We start from the raw sequence: 17,549 nt of genomic DNA, 5'->3' as shown, positions 1-17,549 counted from the left end.
ACAAGTATAATTCAAAAGGAGTCTTGCACAAACTTTCAATCAATAGGTCCCAAAAGATTCAATAAAAACATCAAACAGACATTTCATTTAAGTAGCAAGGTTATCAAAGTTAACAATACACTAAGGTGAAACAAGGGTCAATAAAAGAAGAAAGAACTGTTATGTCTCCATATGTTGTGTAGTATGAAAAGTGCAAAACATCTTAAAGCGTTTTCATGATCAGCTTTGGATGAAAACAGGATGAGAGCTGCATATTACATAAATCCTCCTCAGCTCATTTGTTGTTTACTTAATGACACTTCCAACCCCCTTCTTCAAATGAACTTGTTGCCTTCACTAACTCCTGGCTTGTCCAGTGTTAAAATTAAAGTGTTACTCTTGTATTCTTTTGTTCTGTTCAAAATATGATAAATGAGATGGCGAAACAGTGGACTCAGCATCAATTCCTGGAACTGATCTGATCCCCCAGAAAATCCCCCTGGAGAAAGCCATGTGCATCTTTTCTACATTTTCCATCTCATCTATTTCATTTCCTCTGGAGCTTTGCGCAAATGAAACTCTTCACTTGCCTCTGGCAGAGCGAATAAAGTGGAGTAGTGAATGTTTACTACTGCAGACTGCAACCGTAACAGGGAATCACCAGATCTTTCAAACACAATAATAGGGCGCATTCACGGCTACTGACAAATTGATGAAAACTGAAAAATGTAAAAGAATTGGAACAGGAGTAAATATGAGAATCTACAAAGCTCTTCAAAATGTCTCATAAGGTGCTAAGTGATATCTCGCTAATTCCATTTTTGCAATTAAACCTGCAATAACTGATTTGTTTTGCAGTGCAACAAGCTATAAACACAACATTGACATATTATCACCCCATAAAGTCGATGTTGCGTTTCTAGTCACCTGATTAGATTTTATTTTATTGATTTTATTCCGTCATAAAAAAATACATGATGCCTTTTTAAATAATCACAAAAAAGACATAATGGAACGTGGACATGTGAGGGGGAAATATATATATATTTTTTAATTATAAACCAATTATTAACACATTATTACATTACATATTGAACTTGGCAAATGTATTCGCTCTCCTTTAAGCTCTGTTTTGAACCTAAAGGGCCACATATCGTTGCGCGGGGCATAAATGGACAGTGCAGCTCCTTAACTTGGATATAAGCTTTAACTCTGAGGAGATACAAAGGGTCTATTCTCCGCCTTGCTGACCTGAACACCTTACTGTAGGGCAAAGGGATTTCTGTTACTGAAAGAAGAGGGATGGGGAAGTGGAGACAGAGCAGTGACCCTCTGAAAATTACATTTCGATGTCACATAAACAGATTTGAGTTTCAACCACTCACATGCTTTTTTATAGCTGCACTCCGGCTTTAGTTAAAAAACAAAAAACAAACACTTAGTGGATTTTACCCTTCAATTTAACAATGCACACAGAGTGGTTGACTGAATAAATTCAATAACGCACCAAGCTGAGATTTGTCTCGGATGAATTTAAATCCACCCTATTCCCATTTGGGAAGGGCTGTCGGAGATACAATCCCAGTAGAGACGGGGGGACAGCAAACTGTTGTTTATTCTTTAATTCTCTCCAGGGCGCTAAGAAAATGCCAACAAGGTTTCCATTGTGAAAGAACAGACGTCCTTTGTGTGCCCTGCCACAGAGTTCTGTGTTTCCATAGCCCTGTGCTCTCCACCCTCTAAATCATATAATATTCCTGAATTACAATGACATGTGCAGGATAGGGTTTCTCCTCTCTCAGACGTTTCTGTCAGAGCGTCTTAAAGTTTTGTCTTGGCCAGGAAATCTGAGCCAGCTCAACACACTGACTGAAGACAATGGTCTTCAGTAATTTATGGGTTTAAAGAGGTCTGGTGTAAAAGCCATAAAAAGTTAAAGTCTGAGGGAAGAGGAACAGTTTTGAATTATTTTTGGTATCAACAGCATCCAGCATGGATTTAACCAGTCAACCAAATTTACAAGACTAAAGGCACTTTCACAAGTCAACATTTAGTCCGTTTTAATCTAACTCTGGCGCGGTTCAACCCCTGGTCCATCTGGGCCGTTGTGGATGCAGAAATCGTACTCTGGTGTGGACCAAAACAACCGGTTAGAGACTGTTTGAGATAGGTATTCTCGGAGCGTTTCCAAGCGAACCAAAATGCAGGCTGCTCGTGCGGGCATTTGTTGAGTTGGACACAGGTAAAAGACAGGTTAACATGAGTGGGAGAGGACTGACTTTTCAGTTGACATCCGGGCCAAAGAGAACATACAGAATATGTTAAATAAAGTCCAAACTGGAGGAGAAGAGATTCATAAGCATAGTAGGTAAGTGCCGAATCAAAGTGAATAAAGTTAGGACAGCTATATATCAAAGTTTGCGATTCCCTGCGTAGAAGTGGCAGAATCATCTGAATAATGAAATTATCTTCTGAATTCCCATGAATGTTTGTGCCAAGTTTTACGACAACCCATCTAATAGCTGTCCAGATATTTCAGTCAACCAGCGGGCAGACATTGCCTTCCCTTGAGACCACAAGCATGGCTAAAATGAGAGTAAGAAAGAATGTCTACAATTTGTTGCAGGAACACTGTATTTTCGGGAATTGCATATGCAAGTGTGTGCTTCTCGGTTTGACATGTGCATTAACATCTTGGCAGAAATACTGTCTGTTGCAAAATCCTCCCTCTCCTTCTTACTCTCACCCTCTTTCATTCTGCCTGCAGTTCTCCCTTCATGCCCTCCTCTCCTCCTCTCTCATTGGCTGTCGGAGACATGTCTGTGGTTCTGTGGGATCCTCCCATGTAAACAAGCATGTTTCACCGCCAGCAGACTGCCAAAACCCCTCAATTTGTCACTTCCCCAAGTCAGTTAGTGTTTTGCGGCTTGCAAGGTGCTAGCAAAGGTACTTCAAGGGGAAACCTCAGGCAAAGTGAGGCCAGAGATGGAGGAGATGTGGTTGGTGGCTGGCGCTTTTGTAGGTGTGCTGAAAGTAAAAACCACCAAACAGCCTCCAAAAGAAACCAATACAACCTTCATCTGTTTACACTTCAGACTATGTTTTAGCTTGACAGATGTTACTTCTTAGCGAATTAGACCATCAGGTCGTCATATTACTCCCGGCACAGTCAAACTGTGTAACCGATGGTCACTGGCAGCTCTGCGCATCCAGAACTTGGCATCTGTCTGGTCCGAACCACAAACCCACCATTCATTAGCAGCACATGGCCATGAAAGGCTGAATACTCTTATTTTAGTGCTTTTTATGCTTCAGCTCAAAAGTCACGATGTCAAAAGTTTAACAAAAAAAGTGTCAGAGAAATCACATAATATCATAATACAGTACTACACATAAATAAAGGAATTCATCTCAAAAGGTCCCTTTTTGAACACTTTTCTTTTCCAAATGTCATCTGTCAATACTCATGTTCGTTAACATCATTCACTGATACTTCATTGATGATTGAGGTTTCATGACCCCAAACTTTGTCTACAAAGATGATCAGCCATTGGGTCACAACATATCAGTAGTATATCATTTGATTTTGACTGAGCCTACTGGACTAACTTTATGAGTAGTAGTAGTAGTATTTAACCCTAATGACTTTAATACAAGAGGTCATTTTGCCATGTGAGGTGTCAAAATGGAGTACATCTTATTTTGAAAGGGTATGACTACTGCAGAACTGAAGATTAGTCTATCAATCAATTAGCTGATTGAAAATAAATCTGCTCCAATTATAATGATCAATTCAAAGTTTACTCTTTTTTAAAGTAAAAAAAATCCCCAAAATTCACTTTAAAATGTGAATATTTGTTGTTTTTTAGTTTTCTGTAATAGTAAACTGAATATCTTCTGATTTTTGTGTCTCTTGTTATGATGGCCATTTTTTAGCTGATGTTTTACAGGCTAAACAATGAATCTATTCATCAAGAAATGGATCTGTAGATTGATCAATAACGGAAAAGATTAATTGCAACCCATTAATATACTAAACATGCAATTTACTAATTGCAAGGTGGTCTCAGCTGTTTGTACTTGTAACAGCTTGTCAGATAATCTACAGCTTGAGGATCTAGTGTGGCTATGATGGTACTTGAGGTTTCATATAAACAAGGGATGCCCAAACACTGACAATCAACTCTCAAAGTTGAACATCTTTGCATTTGAACACATTTGTATTATTTTTAGTACATTAAAGCATGCTAATATTAAAAATAACTGGGAGGACTGATGGGGGAATTAACATTAAACTATAAATAATGTGAAAAAAATAGATATATCCACGTAATTTAAATCTAAAACAACTTCAACTCAAAGATGTCTAATCACCATGTTCACAACCTGTACCTGTATGAAAAGCATAGGGTGGCAAAGCAGCAGAATATATATCATGTGAAAAAAGCGTGAGGACAGATAAAAGGTTTGATAAGAGATCTGTTAGCGTCCGAGTTTAAAGGTGCTAAATGTGAGATTGGAGCATTTCTATTGCCTCCACACGGCTCTCAACATGACGACGGCTGAGCCGGCGGCTCGCAGCTAACGATGCTAACAGCGAAAACAACGACACTGAGCTATCAGTTTTTATCTGAGGGGGAACCGGAGGGTGGGTGCTACACTTCCACGACAGCTGCATCGATCACGACGACGTCATCAGCTGTAATCGCCGTATGAGAGCAGTGCAGAGCGGCGGCCGCGAGCTCGCCAGTTGGGCACGCTCACATGCGCGAACATGCACTAAAAGGCACGCGCTCAAGTAGGTATTGGAACCCATCCCTAATTGTCCCTGATAAACCTGAGTAACAAAACGTAATCTAAGCCAAACACAGTCTGCATTGACTGTAACTACTTATAAACCATTTTGAGTTATGAGGGCTGCTTCGCTATATAGAAGTTGTTGCAGTCCCCTGACAGACCAACCAGTATACATGTTCCTGTATGATTCTGTCCAGTTGTTGTCAAGACAGATGGATACATTTGCTGTTAAGGGGATAAAATCTGTGATCACATCGTTACAGAACGGACTCTCTAACCACCAGGCTTCTTTGCCAGCTTTTGAACTGCAGAGTATGTTCATGATATTATGACATACTGAGAGATTTCAGCAGCCCTTGTTGGACAGCTTAGAGACTCAAGTGTCAGTGGTTTTGTGGGTGTCAGTACAGAACCCAAAGCTCATGTGAAAATACTTTCAGATGGGATTGAGTTAACGAAGACGCACAGTTGTCTTTGTCATCTGTGCATATGTGCACACGCATGCAGATGTGTACAGCCGCCCCCGCACAATACACACACACGCTCGCCCACACACTTCTCCCATTACTTGTCTGTTGTCTTTCCACAGCTCATGTTCACCAGATGCAGCAAGAAACAGATGAGAGAGAGAGAGAGAGAGTGAGTCTAAGGAAGCGATTGAAAATGTAAAAGAAGATAGAGGGAGAAGGGAGGAGAGAGGAGAGGAGTGAGCAGAGGGAGGGAGTGTGGATAGAGATGTGTGCGTGTCTGATGATTCACGCCTGCAAGGTAGAAGAGGAGAGGGGTCAAGGGGACCGAGAAGAGAGGGGGAGGGAGAAGGAGAAGAGGGAGTGCAAACCTCCCTTGGCCAAGCTGAAGAAAACACATGCTGGCCTCCCGCTGATATCTGTGTTAGCCATGAGACCGGCCTGGACAGGTCTGCTCACTTTCTCCCCTCATTCCTCTTCACTCCCATCTTCTTTTTCACACTCACCATTTGCTCACTGCCCTATTGCCTCACATTTCCTCCTCTCTCTCTTTTTCCTTTTTTGTGAGCTGCAAACTGTTGCAACCACTCAGCCTTTCTACTCTCTCTCTCTCTCTCTCTCTTGCTCTCATGCTGTTTGGGCTGCGACCTTATAAGGGTGTAAGAAAATATATATAATCGAATACTGATACTGAATTGATTTTTTATTAATATTGAAAGATGAACTCAGTCAATACTCTATTTAATTTGCAAAGAGATGCGCCCTCTCAGTGTATGCACCCTCTCAAAGTAGTGCTATGGTGTTACAGGGACTGTGATAAATGCAAATGCAGATCCCACTGTTCTGATTGCTTAAAAAAAAAAAAAAAAAAAAAAAAAAATCGCAAAATTTTAAATTGCAATATATCGCCTTGCTTACAGTATACAGTATACTGTCGCAATATACTGATTCGTGACCCCTGTATCATGATACGTATCGCATCGCCAGATTCTTCCCAATACGCAGCCCTAGTGTATATGTTGATATTGAAATGAATGATTGATTTTAATCATATAGCCCGGCCCTACTTACTGTATATCTAACTTTTTCTTGAGTCATGTGTCTACCTCGTAACTGTACCTGAAAATGTTGTCCCACTTTGCTTCCCTTCCACATAGCCTTTCTCAGGCCACAAGGTCAAACCAGAACACAGAAAAAGCCCAGGAGCCTCCTGGAGATATCTGGAGAATGCCGAACATGGCCGACAAATGAAGACACAGCTGCGCTGGTCTGAGAGCTCTCAGGCTCTCAGGAACGTGGAGTTATGAGGCCGCTCACACACGACTCTGTTTGCTTAGTCTCTGACACGGAAAGACAACCAACACGAGAGACGGGCAGAGAGGGAGAAAGGAGGGAAGAAAAGGGAGGAGAGGGGTGAGACGAGAGAGGGTGGGTGAAAGACTGATGGTCAGGACGTTGCCGCTACTGGAATGCTCAAACACCCTGCAGGCCCCTCAACACATGATCAGCTGCTTTCATAATAAGGAAAAGTTGTTAAAGTGATGCGTCCCTTTAGAGAAACATTAACAAATACAAGCATTATATGCTTTTATTCATTCTAATATGTGACCACAAGGATGTTTGGGCATTTTTCTTGTAATTGCAAACAACTTCATCGGTTTCTTAAAAGAATGTAGAACAAAGTCTTTGTCCAAAAAATTGCAATATCATGAATTTTGAAAAGAGAAATCATTTCCCAAATTCTTGTGTCAGTATTAAAGCCAAAGGAATCCATTTTATTAAGCAACTGTATGCTTTGGCAAAGTTGCCCATAATCTTTTGAGAAGTAGCTTTTTTCTTGAGAAAATTCCTGTTTCATACATTTCTTCTCAGAATGATTCAGATTAGATTCTCAAATTAGACCAAACTCCTGTATGTTTTACAATAAAGCTTTTCTTCTCAGAGGTCAATCACACTCTTTCATGAGATGTCAGACCTCATGCGGCAGCCGTTTTTTAAATATTTAGTGTTTTTCCCATGGGTGTGACTCACTTGGAGACAAAATGTTCAAAAAAATTATATAAAATATAGATTTTGCTGTTCTGTGATCTGAGATTAGTTGTTTTTTTGTCAGAGAACTATAAGATTCAAGCAGCATTTTGCCTGTTTTTCTCATTTACTGCAAATCACATATACTCCACATAGATGGAGACCTTTTCCTAAAGTATGCTGTAATATTTTAGGTATCTTGTCTTTCAAAACAGCTCTTACAGCTGCATCAACAAGCTGAGATGAAGTAGCTGATAACAATAAATGCAAAAATTAGGATTATTTTCCCTATCGGTTAATCTGCAGTGGATTATCTGAATTAATCAATTAATTCTTTGGTCTATAACATGTCACAATATAGTCATAATGCCCGTTATATTTTCCCACAGTCCAGAGTGACTGAAGATATTCAGTTTCCTATCATATATCATGAAGAGAAGCAGTAAATTCCTATATTTTAAAAGCTTTTTTGCTTAAAGAATGAATGATTAATCAATAATCAAAACAGTTGCCAATTAATTTTCTGTCCTTTGACTAATCAATTAACCGTCTCATTGTTGCAGCTCTACTCTCAAATAAGTTGATTTTCATATTGTAAAGGACATGAAAGGAAACTACGGTTTCCTGGAAGGTAAAAACACATTTTAACACTAATAGGCTTTCGAAAATGATGATTTGTAGCAGATGGACTACAACGTGTAAAAACTTTAGTATGGTCCTTTAAAACTCAAAACGTTTCAGGATGACACACACACAAACAAAAACACCGTCCAAAAGGTGTCAGTCATTGCTCCTGGTTGGTGGCCTATTGATGTCAATCCCAACACACACACACACACACACACACACACATGCAGTTGAAACAGCTGGCCAAGCTAAACCTGTATCAGTAAAGGCAACAAGTTCATTTGAAGACAGGGGTTCTCTTTGAAGTCGTGTCACTCGGTCAGTGAGCCAACACTATTGTGAGCGGAGGAAGATTTACGACCTCTCCTTTGCGTTCCCACAGCTGCTTTAACACTATCTGCTGGTGACAGCGCAGCCGGGCAACTGATAAAGACTCACATAAAAAACACCACAAAGTACCACTTTTCAACTCTAATGTGCACTCTGATTTAGTAAGTGTGATGCATTATACAGACATTAAAAATAATGCATACAAGCTTTGTTTGGTAAACGCACCTGTATGTAGTAAAACTATAATAAGCTTTCTTTGTTTTATGTCTAATGCAGGTGTGGTTTGAATAGAAAAAATCTGAATTTGATTTGTGTCTTGGTTTAAATCCTGATCCTGTTGAAAAACTCATGCTATGACCACCTCTTTATTTTAGATTTTAGATTTAGATTCAGGGTGAGGCAGTCACAGCCCAATCAGCCAGTGAACTGGCGCCCCCTGCTGGCCATGGGGAGGTACTCACGGCTAGAAATGTGTCTGAGAAATGAGATTTTGATACTTTCTGGCAGGGCTATATAATATGACCTATAATCAATATCAAAATAAAGTTTGTTGCAAACTGAGTAGGGCTGCAAATACCTATTTTTAATATCGATTAATCCAATGATTCTCAAAGTGGGGTCTGTGGCACTCTGTCAGGGGTCCGCAAAATAATTTGCTATAAATCATAAAAGTGTGCTGTCTCATTAAAAAGTACATATCTACAAAGCATATTGTGTCCAATACTTCCACCCACGTTAGAAACTCTGATATGATTGTGACACACAGCAATAAGTTCATTATTGTAAAGCTGAAGCACTTACTGAAAGTCAGCTTTAGACTGGTGAGTTTAAAAATCTGGATTTTGTAGGACTATGTCAGTCTTGCTAATTAAACTAAGTTAATTTTACAGTAAATTAAGTTAATTTTCTGTAAACTTTTAAGATCAATTATTTGAACTGTAGGCTATAAATGCTGTCAAGTTGAGTCTAAATGCTATTTGAATAAAATCACACTCTGTTTAAAAGGTATATAAGTGGTATTAGAATTAAATAACGTTGCAAATTATTGTGAAAAATGGCCACCACAGAGTCCTGAAGTCAGCAAAAAGTAACTAGTTTTGTCAGAACAGCAGTCCAAAACCTCACGGAAACAGAGCATTTTGGCATTTCTCTTTAAAAATGACTCAAAGCGATTAATCGATCACTAAAAGTGTTGCAGATTAATTTTCTGTCGATCGACAGAGCAATTAATCTACTAATCTTTGCAGCTCTACTGTGTGCACATACTACATGCACATTAACATCTATGGCCACAAGCATTGATTATCTAAAATTTTGCCCATCTGGAAGCAAAACACAATCTGCTGCCGTACAACACACACCCACAGATTAAATATAAATATTAAAATGTCTAATAGCACACAGTTGTATACTTTAACAGCTGGCTGATTAATGCTTCCTCCCTTCTGCTCTCCTCTCATCAGCTACACCGCCTACCCAGGTTTAAAGGCCCTTTCAACCATTATTTCTGTAAAAGACCCTCATTCTCACTGCATTCAGTCCAAGTTATCACAACCACGGAGCTGCACTTAAAGGCCATTATTTATGTTAGAGCTCCGGCTGCCAGGTTGAAACTAGAGCACTTGTCTCCCATGGCTAAAAGGGAACTGGAAGAGGTAATGCCACCATTACACAACTCTAATGTGTCTGCTTCTCCTTGGCTCCCTGATGGTGAAATAACTGTCCTACTGTGATCAGAACAGCAGTCGCTTCCTTCCTTAAAAAGCCATCTTTTCAGCTATTACCTCATGTCACCTTGAAACAATCAGATCGCCTCTCCGCTTTTCACTCAAAAGTTTCCGTAAAACTCCCCTCTCACAGCTCTTAAAATATCATTCTGAGGTCATGGGAATATTGTTAGAGAAATATTCCCTGACTTTCAATTGTTTGGCTGTACGTTTTGGGAAGTAGGAACAAAAGCTTGTTGTGCTGGCGCTCTGGATAACGGCATCAGTTTAAAGCCCTGAAGCATAAAAGCACTGGAGGAAGACCGAGAAATAGACTGAATTCAAACTTCTATGAGCAGTTTTTGAAGAAAATTACATACAAAACCCCACTAACTAAAAGCAGAATAACATACAGTAAATAGAAAGGGCCTTAGATATTCAAAAGGGGACTTGTCACGAAGATTCTGGTAAAAAAAAATACAACAAATACAGGAGTGAAAATTGGAGAGATGGTTGGAGCCCACGTTGTTTGTCCTTCACATTGTCAGTAATAATCCGCTATGTTTGAGAAAATGGACCTGCACCTGTTGACAACAACTGCCACACTGCCTGAGTCATCCTCCTGCTCATTAGTGTTCATCTCTCATCTGTTGCAGAAGTTTTACTGTTACATAAAGTGTTGGACATATTAAAAGTTTCTTTAGAACATCTCAGTTCGACATTAAATCCTATAACACTATCATGTAATAATACTCGGGCTGCAACTAATAATTATTTTCATTATCTATCAACCTGTCAGTTATTGTTCTCAATTAAATCAATTGTTTAGTCTATAAAAAACATTAGAAAATAGTGAAAAATGTCAATCACAGTTAGATGTCATCAAACATTCCGCAACCCAAAGATATTCGGCTTACAATGAAATAAAAATCCTCACATTGGAGACGCTGGAACCAAAATGATTCATCAAACATTAAAATAGTTCAGACAGTTATTGATGGTTGATTATCAATACTGTTGAAATAATTTATCAAACAAAAATTCCAAACATTCAGGTTATCGGATGTGAGGACTGGACTAGTTTTCTGTGTTTTATTTAACATTGTAGAGCTGCAACAATTAGTCAGTTAATTGATTACTCGATTGATAGAAAATGACTTGGCAGGTACTCTGATAATTGGGTAATTATTTACGTCTTTTTTTTCATGCAAAAATACTGAATATTGGATGGTTCCTGCTTAAATATTTTCCTTGCTCTACATTAATTGCAGATCTTTGAGTTTTTAACTATTAATTAGATAAAAAAAAAACATTTGATGACATCACGTTTGGCTCAAGGACACTGTAATGGACGTTTTTCAATATTTTCTGATGTTAAAGACCAAATGATTCATCGGGAAAATGGACTACTGAACTATAAGGATAAAATCTTCAATCATGGGGTAGGCAATTTTATATCATGATATCACTACAGTATATTTTGATATAGTAAATGTTCTGAAAACTCAATTGAGAAAATATTTATAGATAAAATAACGAGATGTGAATGTCTGTTTAAAGATACTTCATCACGTTGATGCAAAAATCCTGTCAATCGATTTTTATCATAAAGAAATGGTGACCTAATACTACCAGATATATAAAAGGGATAGTACACTCCACCTTATTAGGTATACCTGTGCAGTCTAATGCAATCCAATGCAAGTGTTCTGCCATAAAATCTCCTTTTATGATGACTATAATGTTCAGGTTTGTTGACACTGTCATAGAGGTGTTTATTCAATTATATGTTTTAGTATTGAGGTCACAGTTAATAGTGGTGGTGTTGTACTGGGCTGCATTATACTGAGAGGTGTTGCTAATATTCTGCTCCCCTCACGTATTGTATGTAAATGGGAAGGACAAAAAATTAGGAACACTTCTCAATATAATGTACGGTAACACCACCTTTAACTATGACCTCAGTGATGACCATAATTGAAACTGACAAAGTCAACACAAACTGAACATTATGTGCTTCGTAAAGATATGTTATGAGAGTTGAATTGCATTAGATTGTACATGTGTAGCTAATAAAGTGGCCGCTAAGTGCATTCGTCATATTGCCCAATAAAAACTCTAGTGCAATTTTATTAAACAATATGAAAATTACACAACCATTCAGCCACAACAGGCCTTAGTCAGAGTCGTTATATTGTGGCTGAAATGTTGCCTGCGACTCAAGATAAAGTAGAGCACATTTTCTCCTTACAACAATAGGACATGCATATGGTGCTTGTTAGAGTGAAACATTTTTGCTCTGGCACAAACTAAATACAGAACTAGTTCAGAATATCATACAGTCTGTCAGCAGTGTATGATCAATAGTTTATGAGTCGTCAATCTGCACACCTGCATCCATGCGCTTTTTAGACCCAAATGTAACATCTACAAAAATCCCACATCCTGTGAAAATTAGAGCTCAGTTTTTAAAAACATGCATAACTTCTTACACGAAAACGCAAACAAACAAACCCAAAGAAAAACTGGGGTCTCAAAATTGCTACGTTTGTAACCATGAAATTACAAGGTAACATTATGGTTTATACAGCTATAAAAACATAATTATGCACTGTGGCTTTATGAATACTACAGTTTTCAAAATTAGGTCTCTTAGAAAAGCTAAATACCTTTCTGTTAATTTGTTCCCCTTTCCCAGGCCTTTGATTTGGCCACTGTGGTGAGATAAGCGTTTATAAATGACGGGGTTAGCAACTGAGACACTTTCCGCGAGCACACAAGCGTGTCGGGCCAGAATGGATATGGATTTGATTTGCAGTGCACGCCGACGCTCCAGCCAACGCTAATCGCCAGGGAAAGCTTGTGAAAACCATGATGGATTCCGCAGACATGGTTTTTGAGCTTGGGGTTTCATCACAAATCCATTTAAGCTTTTATGTAATTTGGTTAAATATACAGAAACCTTTTTATCTTTTTATGTGTCCATTTCTGACCCACTAGCCTTGTTGGAAAGTATGATGTAGGGGGGGAAATTCCCATTGAAACTGACCTCATTTATGAAACTCAAACTCTGCAGTGTGTGTGTGTGTGTGTATAAGAGATAAAATGAAGGTGATGCTGAGTGACAGAATTAACAGACGGTAGAACCAGACAATATTGGAGTTTAGTACTATAGTATTTGGTTTAAGGAGCTCTGCCGGAGCAACTCGGCTTCTAGGGCCTGACTGCTGTCCAATCCAATTTCCACAGTGTTAACTAGAAACAAATATTTGCTGAAAAGCAAAATGTCAGCCAGAACATATAGGCAGTGACAGGCTGCTCCAACCTGCTGAGCTTAATGAGAAAGAAGACGGAGAGACTGTTGTTAATGAGGCTAAGGCGTCACGTTTTTTGACCTGTGATGATTCCTGATTAGGATTTGAGTTAGTATTTTAAAAAAAACTACAGAGAGAAGGAATATATGAAAGGCTATGTTTTTCTTCCTACATTTGTTATTTGAAAAATAGTTATATTACTCCCAAACTCATACGCAAGTTTCATCTGTTCATGCATGGTCTGTCACAGCCACAAAAAAATAAAATGGACCAATTTGGCCAGTAATGTGATGGACCCTACCAGCATGGACCAAAAGCAAAGATGCAAACCCACTAATGACGGCTAGAAACTCCTCTCACTCCAGAGTTCAAATTTCTCTCATAAAATATGAAGTTGGTGGTTATTTTTTTACAGCATGTTATGTTTTTAATACCCGATTTCACTTCATCCAAAATTGTCTTGCAAAGATAGTCTCCCTGTCAACTGTTGTTGCCACTTCTTATCAAATATATATATATATGTATATATACATATATATATATATGCAAATATGGCTCCAGTTACTGCCAAGATGGCTGCAGGCCGAAAACCCAAACCTTCTGTGCATTCCAATATCCATACTACCATACCATTTAGTATGCTAGAAGTCGATTTAGTATGTCCCAATACATAGTATGTCAAATACAGTATGCCAAAAATACCAGGATGTCCTACTACATCCGGACACATTTTGCATTATGCAAACCTGCATGCTTTTCTGACTATTTTGACCCACTATCCTCTGTGCAGCAAGAAGGTCAAAGTTCAAGACACAATGTTATGATGAAATAGTATGTCCCAATTGTGTGCATACTGCAACAGTACGTACTTTGTAAAGGCAGCTGCAGTATAGACTAAAAGTAAAAATAAAAAAGTATGCAATTTGGAATGTAGCCTTGGCCTTTAATATGACTTCAGAAACTTATGATCACAGATGCTTTCACTATGTTATAGTTCAGTAAGACAACTCGAATGAATGTAGCCTATTGTGTACAGAATATGTGCAGAGATGTTATTTGCCATCTACAATATAGGCTCTGACCTCATCACTCCCCACAAGCAACACCTAGCTCAGCACACCAGATGTAAGAGATAATAATTTCCCCCCAATGAAAACTAAGACACAGAAACTGTAAGCTCATGCCGAGGAAATGCTATCTGAGCAGCAGCAGCAGCAGTGTTACATCAAAGAGTGCAGCAGCAGCAAATCCAAACATGAATACATTTAAGATGAATGCACAGCAGCAGGCCAAAATATAAAGCAACGAGTAATTATTAAAAAATGCATATTTAAATTCATATGAAATCATGGCATGCAGCAGGCTAATTTAAAGTCTTGTAGCATGGTAAGCAACAGATGATCACCAGTGCATGAATATGGAGATGAGTGTGGCTGAATGTAACAGCAGTATAGGCGATAGAGCAGAACATCAGCAGTAAAGCAAGCTGACACATAAAGCCACTGTTCTGCAGGAAAAATCATATTCACATAGGCTATATAGAACCAAAATTAGAGACTACAAAAACTATAGTGACCCACGTTTGCCGTGAGACAGGGTAACACCTCAAAAAACAACGACTTGAGAAGAAACAAACATGCCACAAAACCAAACATCCATTCATCTATTCTGTAAACAACTTATCTACTCTGACATGTGCATTCATCACCATGTAAATCAATAGCATGAACTGCATCAAACAGTTGCAAAACAACAACCAAAGTAAAAGCAATATTAGACAAGAAATTAATTCAGCATGATTAAATAATACAATGAAAATGCAAGCACACAAGCAGCAGCATAATCAGACATTAGCAGCTGGAAGAGGCCAAAACATTGAACACAAGCAAATGTAAACACTGCATTGAACAGCCATCAGCAGCATCATACTATGCCACAAATACTTACCAAACAGAGCCAAAACACGGGCTCACAATTTACATATATTAATACAAAAGCAGCAAATTCTTACCTTGCAGAAGTAACGTTAAAGCAGCAGATGTTTCGCCTCTGGACAGGAAGGGGTTGCAGGTGTTTCGACTTGAAGGGCACATGTGCGGCTGACAAACAGAGCAGGAAACATGATGCAAATATATGTTATTTCTCTACAAATCCTTCCATAATCAACAGGATCGGACTGTTAATCAATGAAATGCTACTTACGGTCTGCTTCTTGCTTGTGGTGCAGTAAAGTTTGCACATGTGCAATGCAGCAGCAGCAGCGGTGTGAGCAGAGCATTAGGAGCTAGGAGCAGGTAAAGGTGAAAGGGTGCGTGTTGCAGTGAATAGAGTCCGCCATGTGAACCAGGGTACCAAAAAAACAATAAAAATGTAAAATCATAATTATGTTCTTCATAAAGTGTATGGCTGGCCGAGACATGCAAAATTGCACTGTGCAATTAATGAGGGGGTAGGGAGGATCCTCCTGGTGGTTGCACTTAATTAGGGGTGTAAGAAAATATTGGAAAAAGTTCATGATATTATTTGTGATGCAAAAACACTGCATCGATATTTAATTAATAGTTTACATGCAAAGATGAACTCAGTCAACTTTATTTAAAACGTCAGTAGGCAACACGTTTTTGGCATCATTGGGAAAAAATTCCATAATAACCTTTCAGCATTTAGAGATGTTTGCAAAATGCCTAGAGCATCCTAAAGGACTCTTTCCAGCCCTCTCACAGACTGTTTGACCCGTACTTTGTATGAGATACCGCAGTATTAAACCTGCAGTAGGCAGAATGTTTTTGGCATCATTGGGCAAAAATTCCATAATAACCTTTCAGAATATTGTAATTCAAGTGTTCTGAGAGAAAACTAGACTTCTGCATCTCCTCATGGCTCTGTTTTCTGGCATTAAAAAATCTAGCAGGTGATGGGAGAATTTTATCAGTCACAGGTAATTTCAGAGAGCGAGCGTTCCTATTGAGCGTTCCTATTGGCTGTGCTCCGGCTGGTGGGCGGTGCTTGATATTTCCTCAATTGATCTCGACATGGCTGCTGGGTCACAAACTTTCTCATTTTACAGCTAAACAGTGCACTACAAGATGATTCTGAAAACATTTTATGAGAGAAATAGGCATTACAGTAACAGAATATTGATTCATATTTGATCAGCGCTGCCTAGTTTGACTGTTTGATTGGACTTTGCGAGTGTTTGACCTGCGTTGAATGAACCACCAATAGGAGCGCTCTCTCTCTGAAATTACCTGTGATTGACCAGTCTCCCATCACAAGTTAGATATTTTAAAGCCTGAAAACAGAGCCATGAGGATGTGCAGGAGTCTAGTTTTCACTCACAACCCGTGAATTACAATATGCTGAAATGTTATTATGTTATTTTTGCCCAATGATGCCAAAAATATTCTGCCTACTGCAGGTTTAATACTGCGATATCTCATACAAGGTAGGTGTCAAACAGTCTGTGAAAGGGCTGGAAAGAGCCCTTTAGGATGCTGTAGGCCTTTTGCAAACATCTCTGTGTCCTGGATGGAGGATAAAAATAACCATTAGCGTTTTCTTTGGTAGATAAATGGTGTCTAGTTATACAGTCTAGAAGAAAAACATTAATTTCAATCCAACATACTGTATTTTGGGACTGTTTTTCTGTTTTGCAGTTGCCTCCCCCGAAGTCTTACTCACACTTCCTCCATCAATCACATAATGAAACAAAGTAACACAAGTCATCCAAGATGATTACAAATATTTGCCTGTTTGAAACTGATACAGTGGCTGAGGTTAGGGTTAGGAGAGTGGAGGGTTGCAACCAGCTGTGCAAACACAATCTAGATGATTTATGAACCCACCTGTGAGCTGCTAATGGTTCAAAATGACACTGGAGCCACTGCAGCTCTGGAACCACGACCCACTGATTAACCACTGCAACACAGACTGATAAATATACTGTACAAAGATGTAGGTGGGTGGTCTGGCAGACAGATAGAGACAGTTTCTTTAAGTTCATTTTATTTATCTATCATCAATTTTTATCACTTTGTATACGCCGTGAAACTACAACTATATACATGCATATGGGCTACACTTCATTTTGATATCTGACAGGAAGCTCTGCACTAAAATAATATTTTGCAGTGAGTGAGCCTTCGGTTGGGAGTGTATATATAACTGAGAAGACAAGATGAAGAGATAGATAAAGTGTGTGTGCATACAAAGGATATAGTGAACGTAATGAAAACATACCATATTTGGTAATGAGCCCACTCAGGTGGTAGGTTTCAACCACAAGGCAAAGCACACTTTGA

The sequence above is a fragment of the Sebastes umbrosus genome, chromosome 8 (assembly GCF_015220745.1).
Source record: "Sebastes umbrosus isolate fSebUmb1 chromosome 8, fSebUmb1.pri, whole genome shotgun sequence".
In the NCBI taxonomy this organism is placed as follows: domain Eukaryota; kingdom Metazoa; phylum Chordata; class Actinopteri; order Perciformes; family Sebastidae; genus Sebastes; species Sebastes umbrosus.
This window is presented reverse-complemented; position numbering follows the sequence as displayed.